Below are 18,278 nucleotides of genomic sequence, written 5' to 3' on the forward strand. Positions count from 1 at the left end.
GTCCTCCCTGCTCTATTATCCAAGTCATGAATGAAAATACTGAATAGTACCAGCCCCAAGCCTGACCCTGTGGGGTCCCCCACAACCCTCCTAGTTGGACAGCGAACCATCGCTCATTACTCTCTGAGGACGGGCCTTCAACCAATTGGGTATCCACTGTATAATAATTTAATCTAGGCCACATTGCCCTGCTTGGCTTACGAAAATGCCAGGAGGGACAGGTCAAAAGCCTTGCTACGATTATGCTCTATAATGTCACTGTTTGCCCCATCTGCTTGGCCAGTAAGCCTGTGAAAGAAGGAAATTCAGTCAGTGGTTCCTGACAAATCCATGCTGGCTATTGCTTATGCCCGATTACTCTCTAGATCGGGGTGGGCAATAACATGGCGGCAGTTCGCCAGGGTTAGACCCGGGCAGGCTACAGCTGTTATATTTACCTGCACAGCCGCAGGTACCGGCCATCGCAGCTTCCGTTGGCCACGGATCATAGTTGCCAGCCAATGGGAGCAGCAGGAAGCAGCATGGACCGGGACACTGGTTCCTGCAGCTCCCATTGGCTGGTAACGGCGATCTGCGGCCAATGGGAGCTGTGATCGCTGGGACCTGTGGTCGTGCCGGTGAATATCGCAGTGGGACTGGATCTGGCCAGTGGGAGGGTATTTGCCCATCCCTGCTCTCTAGGTGCTTATAAATTGATTGCTCCAGTATCTTTCCAGTCATTGAAGTGAGGCTGACTGACCTGGGGCCTCTCTTTATTTCTTTCTTTATTTCTTTATGTATTTTATTGCTTTGCGATCACATCCGTCCATCCTTGAGTTCTCAGAGACAATTGCTGGCAGTTCTGAGATTGCTTCAGTTAGTTCCTTACGTCCGCTAAGCAATGGTCACTGGGATCGACTGGGAGATCTTGGCGCCTCTGACAGGGGATCCTGACTGGTTTGGCCAAGAGGCTGTCAAGTGCCGGCATGTCAACTGCTCCTCCCCCCACCACTGCGCATTTCCTGCCCTTTCCCTTGGAACTGCCCCCCTCCCCGTCCCCCGGGAGCCTCCTGCTTGCAGCACAGGGCAGGGAAGGGAGAGGAGGGGGCGCTGATGTCAGGTGTCCCCTCCCACCCTGTCTTCTATCTCCACAGAACGGAGGCAGGGGGCCCAACAGGGCTTGGGATGGAGGGAGTTTGCTGGCTGCTTTTGAGAGTGAGGCAGGGCCAGGGCAGGGGTCCACTGCACCCCACCCAGGACCCACCTGAGGTAAGCAGTGCCCAGCTAGAGCCCACCTCCCAAGCTCCTACCCCAGTCATGAACTCCCTCCTGCACCTCCTGCCCCAGCCCTGAGCCCCCTGAACCCAAACTCCCTCCCAAAGCCTGCACCTCAACTCCCTGCCCCAGGCTCAGCTCAGAGCCCTTTCATACTCCAAATCCCTTAGCCCAAGACCAGAGCCTGCGCCCCAACCCTCTGCCCCAGCCTGGTGAAAGGGAGGGAGGATGGAGTGAGCAGGGGCAGGGCCTCAGAGAAGGGACATGAAGGAGGCGGGGCCAAGGTATGTGGGTTTGAGGTAGATCTTACATTGCACTTAAATTCATAAAGTGATCTCGTGCTTAAAACGGTTGGAGACCCCTGCGCTGGAGTGACTGGCATCAGATCCTGCTGACTCAGCTAAATCCAATTTATCTTCAACATTCTTCCCCCAGCTTGTTCCCTATTCAGGCTTGTGCCCTTGCCACCCTAATGTTCATGTTAATTGTGCTGATTCTCTGGTCACGTTAACTTACTTAGTGAAGACGAAGCAAAATGGGCATTGAACACCTCCACCTCCTTGAGATTAGTTATTAGCTAAAAAGAGTATGGATACTTCGGGCTTTCTCTTGCTCCAAATGTATTTACAAAACCTCCTCTTACTGCATTTTATGCCCCTTGCTTTCGGTATCTTAGCCCATGTGCTTGCACTACTCTTTTGTGCTTATCCTGAGCAATTTGTCCATATTTGCACTTTTTGATTTTCAGGTCATTAAAGAATTCCTACTGAAGCCATATTGGCATCTTCCCATTCTTTCCTTGGCATCAGGATAGCATGAAGTCTGTGCCTTTAATATTGTTTCCTTGAGAAACTGCCAGCTTCCCTGAACTCCTTTCTCCCATAGATTTTTCTTCCCATGGGACCTTACCTGCCAGTTTTTGGAGTTAGTTAATGTTTAATTTTTTTATGAAATCCATTGTCTCTGTTCTGCTGCTTTCACTCCTTCCTTTTCTTTGACTCATGAAATCTCTCCTTTCACAACCACTTTCACTCAAATTGCCTTTCAACTTCACATTTTTGTGGCTGGTTCTTTCTGTGGGTCAGAATCGAGTGTCAAATGCCCTCTCGGCTACGTCCCCCTTTTCTGAAACAAAGTTCTTCTCAGTACACTCCAAGGCTGTGTCTACACTGCACCCCTTTTCCAGAAAAGGGATGCAGATTAGACACATCGGAATAGCAAAATCCACGGGGGATTTAAATATCCCCCGCGGCATTTGCATTTACATGGCCGCCGCTTTTTGCCGGCTTGGGGATAAGCCGGAGAAAAGCGCCAGTCTAGACGTGATTCTCCGGAAAATAAGCCCTTTTCCGGAGGATCTCTTATTCCTACTTGAAAGGGCTTATTTTCCGGAGACTCACGTCTAGAATGATGCTTTTCTCCGGCTTATCCCCAAGCCGGAAAAAAGCGGCAGCCATGTAAATGCAAATGCCGCGGGGGATATTTAAATCCCCGCGGATGTTGCTATTCCGATGTGTCTAATCTGCATCCCTTTTCCGGAAAAGGGGTGCAGTGTAGACACAGCCCAAGAGTTCACTGGAAGTCTTAGGTTTTGCTGTATTGTTTTCCAGCAGACGTTTGGGTCGTTAATGCCCCGCCTCCCTACGGCCTTACTACAAGGTCTTGTGTTTAGGATGTTCCTGTGATGAGAATCCTGGGGCTAACATACCAAAAATAAAGCCAGTGAGTCTGTTTCTCAGCTCTGTTTTACACCCGCATTTGGACAACAGATGATTTAGTCACTGAAGTGTTTGCAAATCATGTACTTCTGGGTGGAGGCAGATATCCGTGAAATGTTGCCATCTTTGTGGAAAATTGAAGGGATCATTAACTAACTGTCAGTGATAATAGTGAAAAAAGTGAGAGAGACTCAACAGATAAAATGGTGTCCCTGGCCTCTGTTTGTCAGAGGCTGGAGAGGGACGACAGGAGACAAATCGCTTGATCATTGTCTTCGGTCCACCCTCTCTGGGGCACCTGGTGCTGACTACTGTCGGCAGACAGGATACTGGGCTAGATGGACCTTTGGTCTGACCCAGTACGGCCGTTCTTATGTTCTTATCATTCTGTAGTGATGCAACAGTTCCAAAACCTCAGGGCCAACAACCTGACCCCCTTCATTTAGTTACTCCCTTGGAGGGGCGGCCCATGAGTATAGGCAGACTCGGTGGTCACCTAGGACGTCACCTTCAACGGGGCACCCGGTGATTACATCACGGCTATTGACGGCTGTGCGGGTGGGGGCACCGATCGCGCGTTCCGCCTGGGGTGCCAGCTGCCGCAGCCGGCCTCAGGCTGCGCCTGCTCCTATGACACCAAGTGGGGTGTGTGATTTTGCCCTTTGTAGACAGACAACTGGAAGCAAACGTACAAATGCAGTAATTAAAATGGTCTGGGAGACTGTCAGTGACAACAGTGAAGAAAGTGAGAGAGACTCGACAGATAACACATTGAAGTGGGCAGAGTACGTGAAAGCACCCTTGCAAACGCACGTGGACACACAGATTAGATTAGGAGTGAAAGCACGACCAGAACACGATAGCGGTACATTTCAATCTATGCTCTTCACAGAAAGTTTGTGCGGTTGTATATTTCCCACTAAACACCTGTGCCTAAGTGACTCAGACAATTAAACGAGCTCAGCATTAATCAAGAGAGTTTTATAAGGTGGACTGGGCACATCCACGCACAATTACCTGGTGTTAATATGGCATGCTAATGTGCAAGACAGCCCATCAATCTAACCTCAGTCTTTCTCTCTCAGTCAGGAAGGAAACCATCTATTTTTAACTCTGGAGCCCACAGCTATAACCAAACACATTGCTCTTTCTAGTGTAAACCAGCAGAGAACATGACGTAACATGAGCTACTATTCCACCCACATGCTCCTTACCTGACAGCTTTCCCTGCATTCCCCAAGCAAAGCCTTAATGATTGGTATGATCACTTCAGTCAACCTGTCAAGGAACAGCCAAAAAACCATGTGCCATTGTAACACCAACAGGCGGAACCGAACCTGGGACCTCTGGAGCTTAGTGTGGCCATGTCTACACTGTGGAGATCAGCCCTCTGGAGAGCGATCTTCTAGTGTTCAATTTAGCAGGCCTAGTGAAGACTCCCCAGGTTAAATTCTGAGGGCAGCGCCCACTGATGTCTGCGACTTCTCATTCCGCGAGGAGTAAGAGGAGCGGACGGGCGTATGTGCTCACACCGTGTTGGCGCCATAATTGTGTAGTTAGATGGCGAACCTTACGCCGACCTGCCTGGATGAGCCTCTACAGCCGTGGTCACAACCAGTAGATCACGATCTACTGGTAGATCTCGGAGGCTCTAAGAGTAGCTCTTGAGCCCTCTCTGAACTGCGCGCCTGTGCAGTACATTTACTTAGATTTCCTCATTTGAGGAGCAGCTACTCACCGAGCAACAGCACAGGTGAGTAGCTGCGAGAAATGGTGGGAATTTTTTTTTAAAGTAGCACTATAAGGATTGGGGATAGCAAGTGATGGAGAGGAGGAGACTAGAGAGGGCGGGGCTTCAAGGAAGGGGCAGGGCGGTCGATCTTGGCTTGGTCTGTCATTTAAAAAGTGATCTTGGGTGTAAAAAGGTTGGAGACCACTGCTCTACAGCACGAGCTAAAAGCCAGCTGGCTCTCCGCTAAGCCTGTAGAGCAGACTCGTGAGTCTCTAAGTGGTCTCAGTGCCACTAAATGGGATAGTACCACACCCAGCTGGCATGTGCATTACATCACAGAACAGTCGTTCATCTCCAGCCGTGTATCCTGATCCGCAAATAAGCTGGTGGCCTATTGAACAAGGCAGGACTCTATTTGTATAAATGAGTCAGTGGAGAACCACGAACAATGACTGTCTTTACGAAAACTCTCGCCTTTCTCGTGGCCACTTGGCAAGCAGAAGAATGTGCTAAATTAACCAGAGAAAGTAGCTACAAAGGATTGAACCAGATCTCATTGAAGCGGTTTTATTTGTTTGTTTAGATGCACCTCCTAGCAACAGTGATCCCATGCGCTCGGGCTCCCTTATAAAACGTCAGATTCACCTGAGACGTGTTTCCAGCCCACACAGACTGCATGTAACAAGCTGCCCTACCCAGGCATTTCCTTCCACTTGGCACCAGACCACTAATCAGTCAAATTGCTGAGAAATCAAGCAAGTCCCGTCTCCATCAGCCTGACCGGTCAGTCACTTCCTGCTCTGCCGCTTCCAGCTGGAGAAGTTAAAGCCACGGACCCCGGCAGATTCACTCACTGGTGTCATGCGCGGTCGCTGGCACCCTGCTCCATGGACCTGCTGCTGAGTTCTGCACTAGCCTGAGCATCTACTAGGGCTCAAGATGAAGCCCTGTCGAGTGGAAGCATCGTAGTCGTCTGTCACCGTGGCAAGAGCGTGAATAAGCACAGCATGGTCAGCACCTAGCTCCGCCCCCCGCCTCACTCAGTTTACCCAGCACAGGCAGGAAAAAGGGCTCCTGTCTGTGGCTGAAGCTTGGGCATCCAAGCAAGTTAGGGGAGTCCAGCAAGCCCCCGCCGGGCCCGAGTTATGAGCCTGTAGCACTGTTGGGAGATGCACGCCCTCCGCCAGCGCTGTGGGGGGAATTTTTCCCAGCCCACGTGGCCGTTTGTCACAACCGACCAACAAGGCCTCAGTCCCCCCTATGGATCCTCAGCCAGTGGCCTTGAACCCAGCTCTGCCCTTGGGGTGCTCTGGACACTCCGACTTGGGCGCTCTCCACAGGACCTGGCCCGGCTCAGATACACCTTCAACAAGGGGGCAACGCAGGGGGACAGCTCTGGACTCTGGTCACCTCACTTCATGCTGAACCGAGCATGTGACCAGAGCCGGCTGTGCAGCCGCGTCTCTTGCTGTGCATGCCAACGCTGGGGCCTCGTCCTCTCCCAGATTACAGGGGGTGCTAGTGTGACTCCCCTGGGAATTACCTGGCCCACCCCATGGAACTAGACAAATTTGGACTTGGCGTCTATCAACCCACCAACCGTCCTAATGGCCCCTTGGAAGTTCCTGCCTTGTTTGCCTTTGCCAGTAGCCAAAGGACCCACGCTCTCCCAACCCCCTCTGAAGTGGGGACAGTACTGCTCTTCCTGTGAAGAATGCTTGTGAAGTGCTCTGAGACCCCCAGGGAGGACAGGCCCTATAGAAATGCCCAGAGGCACTGTTATCAGAAGGAATGCGAAGCCGGGCTAGAGAGCTAGGAAAGTAGCCATGTCTTAGCCAGATGCCTCCCTGTAGCTCTTAGCAACATTGTTTGTTTGCATGTTGGATAGTTGGCAAGGTTTGTTCTTCTCAGACACTGCCAGTTTCTTAGCAGGCTGGTATTGTGACAGAAGTTCATGCCCGGTCTCTTGGTGGGCTGAGCCGACACGCGACACAGAGGTGGGGCTAGGGCCGAGGTGGCACTGCCAGATAAGTGACTCATGCCACCTACTCTTAGGCGTGGCTCAGCCCGGGTCTTACCATCACCACCTGACCCGACCATTCGTTGGGTTGCTGAAGATTAGCAAAGTACAGCAGCGCTCGGCCCTTCCTCCCCTGCTGGGCCCTGCACGCCTGCCAGGGAGATAACGCGCAACTAGGCTCTCTCTCTCCTTGGGAGATTTCTTGCACGAAAGAGGAAGTTGTCTTGAAATAACCCGGGCGCTTCCCTTTTCTCAGAGACGTCTGCAGACTTTGAAACATGCAGCACAGCTCCTGGAAAGGCAGCAGCCGGATCATTTAGATTGCCTGGGCTGCCCCCCTGTGCAATCAGCGCGGGCAAGGGGATGGCATATCAAGAGCTGGGTCCTGCTACCTGCTTTCGGGATGGGACCTCAGGTGCACATGAGACTGGCGGATCGCCCCAGTGGCAGTTCTAACAGAAGTAGGTAGCTTTATCCTTCCATATAGCAGGATGCTGCTGAATGCCTCGCTTGCTGGTGCTGAAATGCTGCCCTTGTCGTAGTCCTGTGGCTTGCTCAGCTCTTTTGGAGGAAGCCTGCTGCCGAGATCAATGCAGCATCCAATAGGGGCTTCTCTACTCAGGTTCTTCACTAACAACTTTTATTGGGGGGGGGGATACAAAAATGACAGAGTCACTCTCAAGCTTGGCATAATTGGGATAGCTGCGGATTGGAGAAATTAGAAATCTTGCGTGGGGGTGGGGGAGTGAGAGACAGAGAATATTCTCTCCCTGGTAGGAAAAGGCCCTGGAAATTGTCCGAACAGGATATGCACGGTTTCCTTTTTCTAAGTGCATTCCTTGCTGCGGCTAGGTGGGGGACTGAAACTCCCTGCTTATCCGCAGGCCTGGCACATCATGGGCAGCAGCAGCACATCTTCCCCCGGCTTCCCAGTCAGCGTACTGGAGCCACAACCTGAAGCGACCTCCCCTTGGGCCAGGGAGGATTTCAATGTGTGCAGCCCGTTCAGTCGTCTCTGCTGTTCCTGCCAGCCAGGGGAACAGTGGGTGGTTTTGTGCACAAGGCTGCTCTGAGACACAGGCTCATTGCATGTAGCTCTCCCCCCACTCCCGCCCCCCCAGCAGCTGGCCTCTAGTAACCTCTTGCAATTCCTTCCCAGCTGAAGTTTGATCAGTGAAATGATCCTCAGCACAAAGCCTCTGGCCTCTGGTCAATATCCCTGGTTCCTTTAGAACCCTTGTGAAACTGACCCTCTGCACCTGCTGCTTTCAGGCAGTGGAAAGGGTCACATGCTCACATTGCCCTTCCTGTTATCCTCGCTCCCTCAAGCAGCCTGCTGATTGTGTCTCCTCTTCATTGCCCTCTGGGCATCGGGTCTCGGGAGAGGGAGGGTGTCTCACTTGCACTGTGTGCAGCGCCCTGGTGGCGGCCTGTGAACAGTGTTGATAGCACCACTCCTAACTAGTGATGATGGTGATGGAAAGAAGGAAATCTGAGCAGTCCTTCTGGGATGGGAAACCGGGAAGGGGTCTGCTCAGCGTGCAAGTGTAACAAAGCAGAAGGCTAAAACAGTGCAACAATCAGCAGCTTTTATTCCTTCTGCCGCAAATACTCTCCCCTCTCATCAAGCATTTTCTGATGGTCACAGCTCTGAGTTCTAAGAGGTACCTTACTCAGAGTCACCCCGCACCCTACAATGTTCTCTCGCATGGACAGTCGGAGGCTCCCTGACATTTCACTCTAAATGCCGACTCTGAATTTCTTTGGTGGTGTTCACTCACCTCTCATGTGCAACTATATTATTGCAAGCTAATCATTTATAGGGAAGGGAGGAGTCTATTCATTCTATTGCAGAACAGGGCACCGCTTGCTCCAACTTCCCCAGCAGGTGGAAGGACTTTCCTTGGCCGTTTTTCTGAGTAAATCTGGCAATGGACTTGGGAATTCTTTTATTTTTTCCCCCGGATTGTTTTTCTGAAGCTGGCTTTGGAAATGGAAGTAGAGAGGCTAAATTTAAAGACCCGACGCTTCCTGAAAATCATTTTCTTCCCTTAGAAGTAATTCAAGGTGACGTGTTTGGGGGTATTCTCCAAAGAGTCATTAGTATCCAGGAACAAGCCTGCACTTCCCACTCCAGATTAAGCAAAAGACTTTCGAGCCTGTTGGACTCTGAGACAGACAGACAGACACAGAAGAAACTGCGAAAGGGAGTGGACTGATCGGTGTATGTAAGTTCCTTAGAATTCTTTAATGAATCGGCTCCTCTGTGTTTGTGTTTGCTTTCCACAAATGAGTCTGCTGGCCCAGAGGAACCTCACAGAAGCAGAACCTGCAGATTACTGCTGGGAGGCAAAGTCTGAGCGAGTCACCTACGTCCTCAGGAGCAGCGCGGAGGGAGGGCTCCTGGACCAGCCGAACTCACAAGCTGAGCCATGTTTGGGGTGAAACCCTAAATCTGCCCAAACGTGCTCCTCTCATTAGAGTCTCCTGCACCTTAGGGGCCTGTTTGAACCTAGGCTGAGCTTTGAAACCGGGAGCCAGCTGAACTTTATGTGGTTTGGGGGTTTTATAATGAAAGTTTTGCTCAGTTTTAGTTGTGACTTCAGGCGTGAGCAGCAATGGCCATAAGGGGCTCGTGGCAGCACCACACCAGTGTGTCTCTGCAGCCCCCTTTTCCTGAACCGCGGTTCAGTTTCGTTGGGGTTTTCGGTCAGCCCCTCTCTGCTGCTGCCAAACGAGGCAAGGCCCGGGCACACAAGCCCTGTGTGTATCCCTGGCCGTGGATTTGATCCTTAGGGCTACTAGCAGCAGGGCCTACTTTAGAGCAGCCCTTGGACTGCTCTACATTACGGCATGGAAAGCAAAGCAAAGCTGCACACAGTGACCTCAGGACGGGGGTGTGGGGCTCTGCTTTATATGCAAGCCCCAACCATCTTTATGAATGACCTGGCTGAGGGGATGGATTGCACCCTCAGCAAGTTTGCAGATGACACTAAGCTGGGGGGAGAGGTAGAAATTCTGGAGGGAAGGGAGAGGGTCCAGAGTGAGCTGGACAGATTAGAGGATCGGGCCACAAGAAATCTGATGAGGTTCAACAAGGACGAGTGCAGAGTCCTGCACTTGGGAGGGAAGAATCCCAAACATTGGTACATGCTGGGGACTGAATGGCTACGTAGCAGTTCTGCAGAAAAGGACCCAGGGATCACAGTGGATGAGAAGCTGGAGATGAGTCAACAGGGCGCCCTTGTAGCCAAGAAGGCTAATGGCGTATTAGGGGCATTAGGAGGAGCATTGCCAGCAGATCCAGAGAAGTGATTATTCCCCTTTATTCGGCTCTGAGGCCACGTCTGGAGTATTGTGTCCAGTTCTGGGGCCCCCACTATTGAAAGGATGTGGATGCATTGGAGAGGGTCCAGCGGCAGGCGACCAAAATGATTCAAGGGCTGGAGCATATGACCTATGAGGGGAGACTGAGGGATTTGGGTCTGTTTAGTCTGCAGAAGAGAAGAGTGAGGGGGGATTTGAGAGCAGCCTTCAGCTTCCTGAAGGGAGGTTCCAAAGAGGCTGGAGAGAGGCTGTTCTCAGGGGTGGCAGATGGCAGAACAAGGAGCAATGGGCTCAAGTTGCAGTGGGGGAGGTCTAGGTTGGATATTAGGAAAAACTATTTCACTAGGCGGGTGGGGAAGCGCTGGGCTGGGTTCCCTAGGGAGGGGTGGAATCTCCATCCCTAGAGGTGTTTAAGTCTCGGCTTGACAAAGCCCTGGCTGGGATGATTTAGTTGGGCTTGGATTGGGCAGGGGGCTGGACTTGATGACCCCCTGCGGTCTCTTCCAGCAATATGATTCTATGACACTCCAGCCGGGCAGCCACCCTAGATCTGGCCCTGAATCCGGAGTAGCTCCATTGGAGTCAGAGAGTGTAAAACCGATGGCAGAGGAGAATCGGCATGGGGAGTACAAAGTGGGCGTGCAGAGGTGCAGGAGTGCTTGTAGCATTCTCTTGACACTTTGCTCAGGTGTGACGGAGGGCGCCAGGTGCAGAGGATAAAATCAGACCCTTGTTGGAGTTGGCAGAGTCCCATGCACACAGCCCAGAATCACAAGGGGCTTTAAAGCAGCGGTGAGTGGCAGGGGGCAGCTAGGGAATGGGGGGTGCTGCACAGAAAGCCTCCCAGTAGTGAGCTAGACAGCTCAGATCAAGCAACCCTGCTGTGGGTCTAAAAGTAGCAGTGGCGACATCCGGATTTGGGCTGAAACCTGCAAAGAGGGTGGACCCTTCTAGCCAACAAAGGTCCCTGTACTCTCGTTTGATACTTCCTGCTCCTGCACCTTTCACTGGAGCGAAAAGGAAACTCCGGCTGTGAGCGCCGGCGTGAGAGCTCTGCTCCCCGCCTCATGTGTTACTTTCAGAACTGCTCTCGCTCGGCAGTGGTGTGAGCGCGCAGGGGGCGGTGAACTCTGATCTGCTCCGGGGGCACCTCTCACAGTGTGGCAAGACGGCACGGACACGCATGCTTGTGCAAGCTGCCCTGAGCCGCGGGCTCACAACCACACCATGCGGGACGGCTCGGGACCAGCCGCCTGTGACGGTATTTGTACCCCCGTTCTTCGCGGTGGCAGCCAGCCAGGGTTTTGATTTCTGACATGTGTGTAGAGCTTGTGGATTGGCGCTGTGACCGAGAGGGAGGAAGTGGGGTGACTTTCATAGTCTGTTCCCAATTGAATTTCCCTTGCAAATGTAGCCACTTGTGCTGCGACACAAGGTGCACGAAATGGTAACAAGAAAACGCCAACTGTACTTGGCTGACAATGTGTGAGACTAAATACATGGGAGTACAAGGCTGGAGAGCCTGGCGTGGCTGTATATAACTCGCCTGCACCGTGTGGGTGCACTTCACTGACCGCGCATGGCTTTGGGTAATTGAGGGGTTTAGAAGAGAGAATATTTTCCTGGCTTTGTCCTATTGTCCCCGGATTCTGGCCCTTGAGTGCTCTCCGGTCGCTGTGATTCTTGTCTTGTAACTGGACAGGGCCGTTCAAAACTCTTCTGGTCACGTGTCTGTTTCCCAAACCAGGCGTGTGGCCAGTGACAGGCAGCTGCTCAGCTCTGCCAGCCGAAGGGTGAGTCTGCGAAGGGCGGCGAAGGAAAGGAGCCCCAGGGTTCGCTGCGGTGCTATCGATTGCAGTGCGGATTCAGGACGGGGACGTGGGGAGAATGTGGCAGTGCTCCCCTGGGCCGGCACAGACACGTTCTCGGCTGCGCCTCGTGCCTGGATCGCCCCCTCCGCTCCCTGGCCTTCAAACGCTTTTTCTGTTGGTGCCTGTGACCCAACATAATGTAGCTAGAGTGCGGGCTCCGGGGTGGGCTGAGGAGGAGCTTTGGGGTGTCAGAAGGGGCTCTGGATTTGGGGGGGCAGGAGGGGCTCTGGATTGGGGGGGCAGGAGGGGCTCTGGATTGGGGGGGCAGGAGGGGCTGACCTCAAGCAGCTCCCAGTCAGTGGTGCAGCAGGGGGGGCTGAGGCAGCTTCCTGCCTCTCCAGGCACCGCAGACCCTGCTGCCCCCAGAAGCAGCCAGCAGCAGGGTCCCAGCCAATAGGAGTGCGGAGCTAGTGCTTGGGGCAGGGGCTGTGCGCAGAGCCCTGTGCACTCCTCTCCCTCCCCCCAGAAGCCAGGCCTGCTGCCGGCCGCTTCTGGGGCTCAAGCAGCGCAGTCTGAAGTGCCAGGACAGGCAGGGAGCCCCCCCTGCTGCTCACCGGATCCCCTGCAGCCATGAGCCCCAAAGCCCGGCACCCCACCCCCCCAGCGTTGGGCCGCAGCCTGTCATTCAGCCCCCTCCCCCACCCTGTATTAGACAGTCAGGAGCGTCTCTGCAAATGCCTTGAGACGCCGTCCAAAGGGAACGTGCCGTTTCCCCGCGCACACCAGTGGGGAAAGCTGGTAACAGGCTCTTGTGCCATTTCCCGGAGTGTCGCAGCTCCGTGTGGGGCGGGCTTGCTGCAGCCCAGCTTGACGAACAGACGGGCAGGGCCCTCCCATCGCAGCGAGCACCGGCCAGCTCTACCGAGAGGGCCTGATCTACTCGCCCAGAGGAAACCCACCCAGACCCTGAGGCCACCTCTCAGAAAGCTCGTCTCCAGGTCCAGAGGCGTCTGGCTCTGCCTCTTGTTCAGTGCACTCACTCTAGAGCTTCAGGCCTGTATGGGACCAAATCCAGCCCCATGTGCTGAGACCTGGCCAAGGAAAGCCAGAACGCCCCCTGGCACCTTGCGGTCCAGCCGGTTCACTGAGGGGGGTTCTACAACCTCCCTTAGAAGCCTGGTCCGGTACCAGCAGAGCCCCAGGGTGAGTGTGTTGACAGTCTTGGCACATAGTGCTGGATGGCTCCTGAGGGCTGTGGCACCTTTGCAAAGCTCCCATGAGAGAGGAATAAATTTCCCCACCCCCAGAGGAAACGGCAACTCAGAAGCAGCTCTTTAGCCACCCGCCAAGAGACACAGGAGAGCGGGGCAGGACTGGCCATCCGCGGGGCTGGGCGCTCGCCAGCTGCTGCAAGGGAGATGTCCCTGGCCCATGGGCGAGGCTCCGTATCCTCTTCCCCCGGGGTCGCTGCTCCAGGCCTCCTTTGCCAAAGTCGGCATGTTACCTTATTTGATACACCAGCGGTGCAGACAGGAAATGGCTTTCTCAACTGCAGGGTCTCAGGGAAGTCCATGCCTGCATCGCTGCTCGCGAATTGTTTTGTGGTGTTGCTAAGCGCTCTGTGAACGCGGAGGGGGTCTTTGACTCTCACTGGCCAGTGCCAGGAGTAGCTGGAAAATACATCTCTCTAGGCTAGAACTGTCTAGACTACAGCTGTTCTCGGCGCACAGGGTGGATTCAGGAAAGGAAATTGTAGGTAAAAGGACAGAAACCCTTCCTTAGATGATAGACCAGCGTCCCAGAGGAAGTGAGGGGAGGTCTGTCGTGTGAACCTGTTAAGAGCTGGCTGATGGAAAGCGCCGCGCACTCGGGGCACCGTTTGCAGCTCACAACAACAAAGGTGTTGGTCCTACAAACAGCGCTGCAAGTTCCCGAGAGCCATCTGCTGGCTCCTTGCCGGCTCTCCAGCCACTTACGCAGAATCAGAGAGACATGGGGCTGGAAGGGGCCTCTAGGGGTTAAGTCCAGCCTCTGCTGTAGGCCGGTCCACGTAACCTAGCCTAGACCATCCCTGACACAGGCGTGTCCAACCAGGTCTTCAAACCACCCAGCGACAGGGATTCCACAGCCTCCCTTGGAAGCCTGGTCCAGAGCTTAGCTCCCCTTCCAGTTAAAGATTTTCCAGAGATCTACCCTAAACCTCCCTGGCTGCAGATTAAGCCCATGTACATAGAGAACAATTGCTCTGTCTCGTTTAGAACAGCCGTTGGCATATTTAATTGCTGTTATCTGGTCTGTTCCCTAATCCACAGCTCAGTCGTCCTTTCTCAAGACTAAACGTGGTCAGTTCTTGTAACCATCCCTCTTAGGTCAGCTTTTCTGAACCTTCTCTCCCTTCCCCACCCCCCTTCCTCTGGACTCTCCCCAAACTTGTCCACATCTCTCCTAAACGGTGGTGTCCAGAACTGGACACAGTGATCCAGCTGAGACCTCCCCTGTGCCAAGCCAAGAGGGACAATTACTTCCCGTGTCTTCCATGCGATGTGCCTGTGTGACATAGTGGGGGTACCTTGCTGGTTGCTAGGCTTGGGCTGTGGGTGACTCCCACTGGCTGCTGCCTGTACCACGGCCCAGCCGAGTAGCTGATGGGACAGGGAGGTGACCTGTTCTACCAGTTACCCCCCAGGGAGAGGAACAAAGGAAGGTGGAATGCCGCCCTTGGCTGGGGGGCAGGGCTGGAAGGGACGGTGAATACAAGCAGAGAGAGGGTAAGTTTAGAAGATAGGATACACAAAGAACAAGTTAAAAGTCACTTAGGAAAGTTAGATGTCAGCAAGTCACCAGGTCCTGATGAAATGCATCCCAGGATACTCAAGGAGCTGATAGAGGAGGTATCTGAGCCTTTAGCTATGATCTTTGAAAAATCATGGCAGACGGGAGATTCCAGAAGACTGGAAAAGGGCAAATATTGTGCCCATCTATAAAAAGGGGAATAAGAACGACCCAGGAAACTACAGACCGGTCAGTTTAACGTCTGTCCCAGGGAAGATAATGGAGCAGGTAATTAAGGAAATCATATGCAAACACTTGGAAGGTAATAAAGTGATAGGGAATAGCCAGCATGGGTTTGTGAAGAACAAGTCATGCCAAACTAATCTGATAGCTTTCTTTGATAAGATAACGAGCCTTGTGGATAAGGGAGAAGCGGTGGATGTCATATACCTAGACTTTAGTAAGGCATTTGATACGGTCTCGCATAATATTCTTATTGATAAACTAGGCAAATATAACTTAGATAGGGCCACGATAAGGTGGGTGCATAATTGGCTGGATAACCGTAGTCAGAGAGTTGTTGTTAACGGTTCTAAATCCTGCTGGAAAGGGATAACAAGTGGAGTTCCTCAAGGGTCTGTTTTGGGACCCGTACTGTTCAATATCTTCATCAATGATGTAGATATTGGGATAGAGAGTACGCTTATTAAGTTTGCAGATGATACCAAACTGGGTGGGGTTGCAACTTCTTTGGAGGATAGGGACATAATTCAAAATGACCTTAGCAAGTTAGAGAAATGGTCAGAGGTAAACAGGATGAGGTTTAATAAAGAGAAATGCAAAGTGCTCCACTTAGGAAGGAACAATCAGTTCCATACATACAAGATGGGAAGCGACTGTCTAGGAAGGAGCATGGCGGAAAGGGATCTAGGGGTCATAGTGGACCACAAGTTGAATATGAGTCAACAGTGTGATGCTGTTGCAAAAAAAGCAAATATGATTCTAGGTTGTATCAACAGGTGTGTTGTAAGCAAAACTCGTGAAGTCATTCTGCCGCTCTACTCTGCACTAGTTAGGCCTCAGCTGGAGTACTGTGTCCAGTTCTGGGCACCACATTTCAAGAAAGATGTGGAGAAATTGGAAAGGGTACAGAGAAGAGCGACAAGAATGATTAAAGGTTTAGAGAACATGACCTATGAAGCCAGGCTTCATGAACTGGGCTTGTTTAGTTTGGAAAAAAGAAGATTAAGGGGGGACATGACAGCGGTTTTCAAATATCTAAAAGGGTGTCACAAGGAGGAAGGAGAAAATTTGTTCCTCTTGGTTTCTGAGGACAGGACAAGGAGTAATGGGCTTAAAGTGCAGCAGGGGAGGTTTAGATTGGACATTAGGAAAAAATTCCTAACTGTCAGGGTGGTCAAATATTGGAATAAATTGCCAAGGGAGGTGGTGGAATCTCCCTCTCTGGAGATATTTAAGAACAGGTTAGATAGACATCTGTCAGGGATGGTGTAGACGGAGCTTGATCCTGCCTTGAGGGCAGGGGGCTGGACTCGATGACCTCTTGAGGTCCCTTCCAGTCCTATTATTCTATTATTCTATTTAGTTGCTATCTGGGAAGCAGGGGAGAAGGAGCTAGGGAGGGGGTCTGGGATTGTAGGGCCCAACCACCCCCCATCTCAAGGGGGGCACTGAGGCCTCTTAGCCCCAGTTCCTGTAACCAGATGACATCTGTGCTGTGCTGTATCCTGGAGAAGCAATTAACTCCCTCTATTCTACTGGCTGGTAGAGTCTGTCCGTGCCATTACGGGGGTGCAGGAGACGGGAAAACCCCAACGCGCTATCACAGCCTGTAAACACAGCCCCGGCTGCTATGCCTCTCTCTTGCAGCTGGGCTGAAGTGAGTGGCAGCTCAGGAAAGCTTATGCCATAGTCAAATTGCTAGTCCTTCTGGTGCCACTGGGCTCCTTGTTCTATCTGGACTATGAAAACGTTTGAGGGCCCCTAGACTAGAGGCAACCACTGTAGCTCAGGATGTGTAGTCCTTAGCACTCTTCTTGGTATCACTTACATCACCCAGAGGTGTGAAATAAACACACCCTGGAGCGATACGTGTTACACCGACAGACACGTAACGCTCTCTCGCTGACTTAGCGACTGCTGCTTGTTGGCCATGGTTTCATTGTGTCAGTGCTCCCGCCTGTCAGCTCTCGCCTGACAGCATACAGTGGCTACCTGGCCGATCTTCCAGCAGCTCTGCTGTAAGCTCTCTAGTGTAGGCCTGGCCCAAGGGTACTTGGATGGAGCACGATGTCATGCTTGTTTGAGAACACTCCTGGGAGCGCCCAGCTGTTCTCACCAACAGCTCAGCATCCACTGGCCTAGCCAGAAGTCCTGGAATAAGCTTAGAGAAGAGTGCAGGTCCTGAAAGCAGAAAGGGACCCTGCTGAACCCTGCCAAAGAGTCTAGGCCGCCACATCTTGCAGGGTTTCATGCCGCTTAAAGCATGACGCTTCTCACCTCCTAGGTCCATCAATTCCAAGGCCAGACGGAACCGCTGTGAGCATCTAATCTGAGTTCCTGGCACAGGCCAGACAAGTTCCCCCAAACAATTCCCAGAACAAATCTTTTCGGGTATGTCTACACTGCCACCCTAGTTGGAACGAGGGTGTCAGTGTAGACGGACCCTTAGAAAAAGACCCAGCCGCCCGTTAAAAGTGTTTCTGGGATGACGAATCCCCCCGACTTGTGGTAAATTGTTCCAAGGGTTCATTACTCTCATTGTCGGGGCAGCGGGTATCATAGGCAGGGGAAGGCGTTGCCTTTCCGAAGTGCCTCACCTGGCCCCTCCCAGGCTCCACCCGAGTCCCCCAGGCCCTGCCCCCAGCCTGCTGTTGTGGTGCCAGAGGCTGGAGGTTACGTTGCTTGTGATCCCAAGGTGGGGCTACTGGGGTCTGGTCAGCAAGCCTGGCCTGGGAGGCTGGGGCCAACTCGCACCTCCCAGCTCTTCTCTCTGGCTCTCTGGAGCTCCTGGGCTGTCCGGGAGCAGGCTGGGGGCGCTACCCTGAGGCAGGAGCAAGGACGAGTGGCCGCATTGGCGGGGATGGGGGGGGGGCGCTGGGTAGGGGCCAGCAGCAGCCCCAGTGGTTGTGGAGGGAGGTTGGAGTCTGGTGGACGAAAAAGGGGAAGACGCCTGGGCCAGAAGAGGTGGGGCCAAGAACCCATCCCTGTGGGAAGCCCCTGGGAACACAGCTGCTCTGTTCTCCTCCCGCTTGGGGCAGGGACACTGAGCCAGTGTTCATGCACTGAGCGTGGCCATGCTCATTTTATGGAGCTCCAGCGTTTTAAATGCGAATGCCAGGTGGCACCAAGTCACACGCCTTGCAGCCGCAGCCTAAGCCCCTTGCATCAGCCCCGCCACTCTCAGCAGCCACCTAGAAAACCCCTTTCCAAGTTACTTGGGCAGGAGCTGGGTTCCAGGAAGCGCTGCTGACGGGTGATGGCCCCGCCTTCTCCGCTGCCGAAGGGCCCATCAGCATGCCTGCCACGACAGCGTTACCTGGGCTAAGCCAGAGGGGCTGTATCCGTGACAACCCAGCATGCTTCCTGGAAACGGGAGGTGATTTTTTTTCACCAAAGTTTCC

At 53.0% G+C, this 18,278-nt stretch overlaps 1 protein-coding gene across 3 annotated transcripts in view; it reads left to right on the forward strand.

Moving 5' to 3' along the window:
• The first annotated feature begins 6,749 nt into the window (after nucleotides 1–6,749).
• The window catches only part of PIK3R6 (phosphoinositide-3-kinase regulatory subunit 6), a 58,915-nt gene continuing 47,386 nt past the window's right edge, over nucleotides 6,750–18,278 (forward strand). The window contains exons 1-2 of one of the 3 annotated variants that reach the window (XM_075903474.2): nucleotides 6,750–7,185; nucleotides 8,780–8,952. The gene's annotated coding sequence lies outside the window, so the exon portion shown is untranslated. The other 2 variants (XM_075903473.2, XM_075903476.2) reach the window with 2 other exon arrangements.

The sequence above is a fragment of the Pelodiscus sinensis genome, chromosome 20 (genome assembly GCF_052426305.1).
Source record: "Pelodiscus sinensis isolate ZL-2025 chromosome 20, ASM5242630v1, whole genome shotgun sequence".
In the NCBI taxonomy this organism is placed as follows: Eukaryota; Metazoa; Chordata; order Testudines; family Trionychidae; genus Pelodiscus; species Pelodiscus sinensis.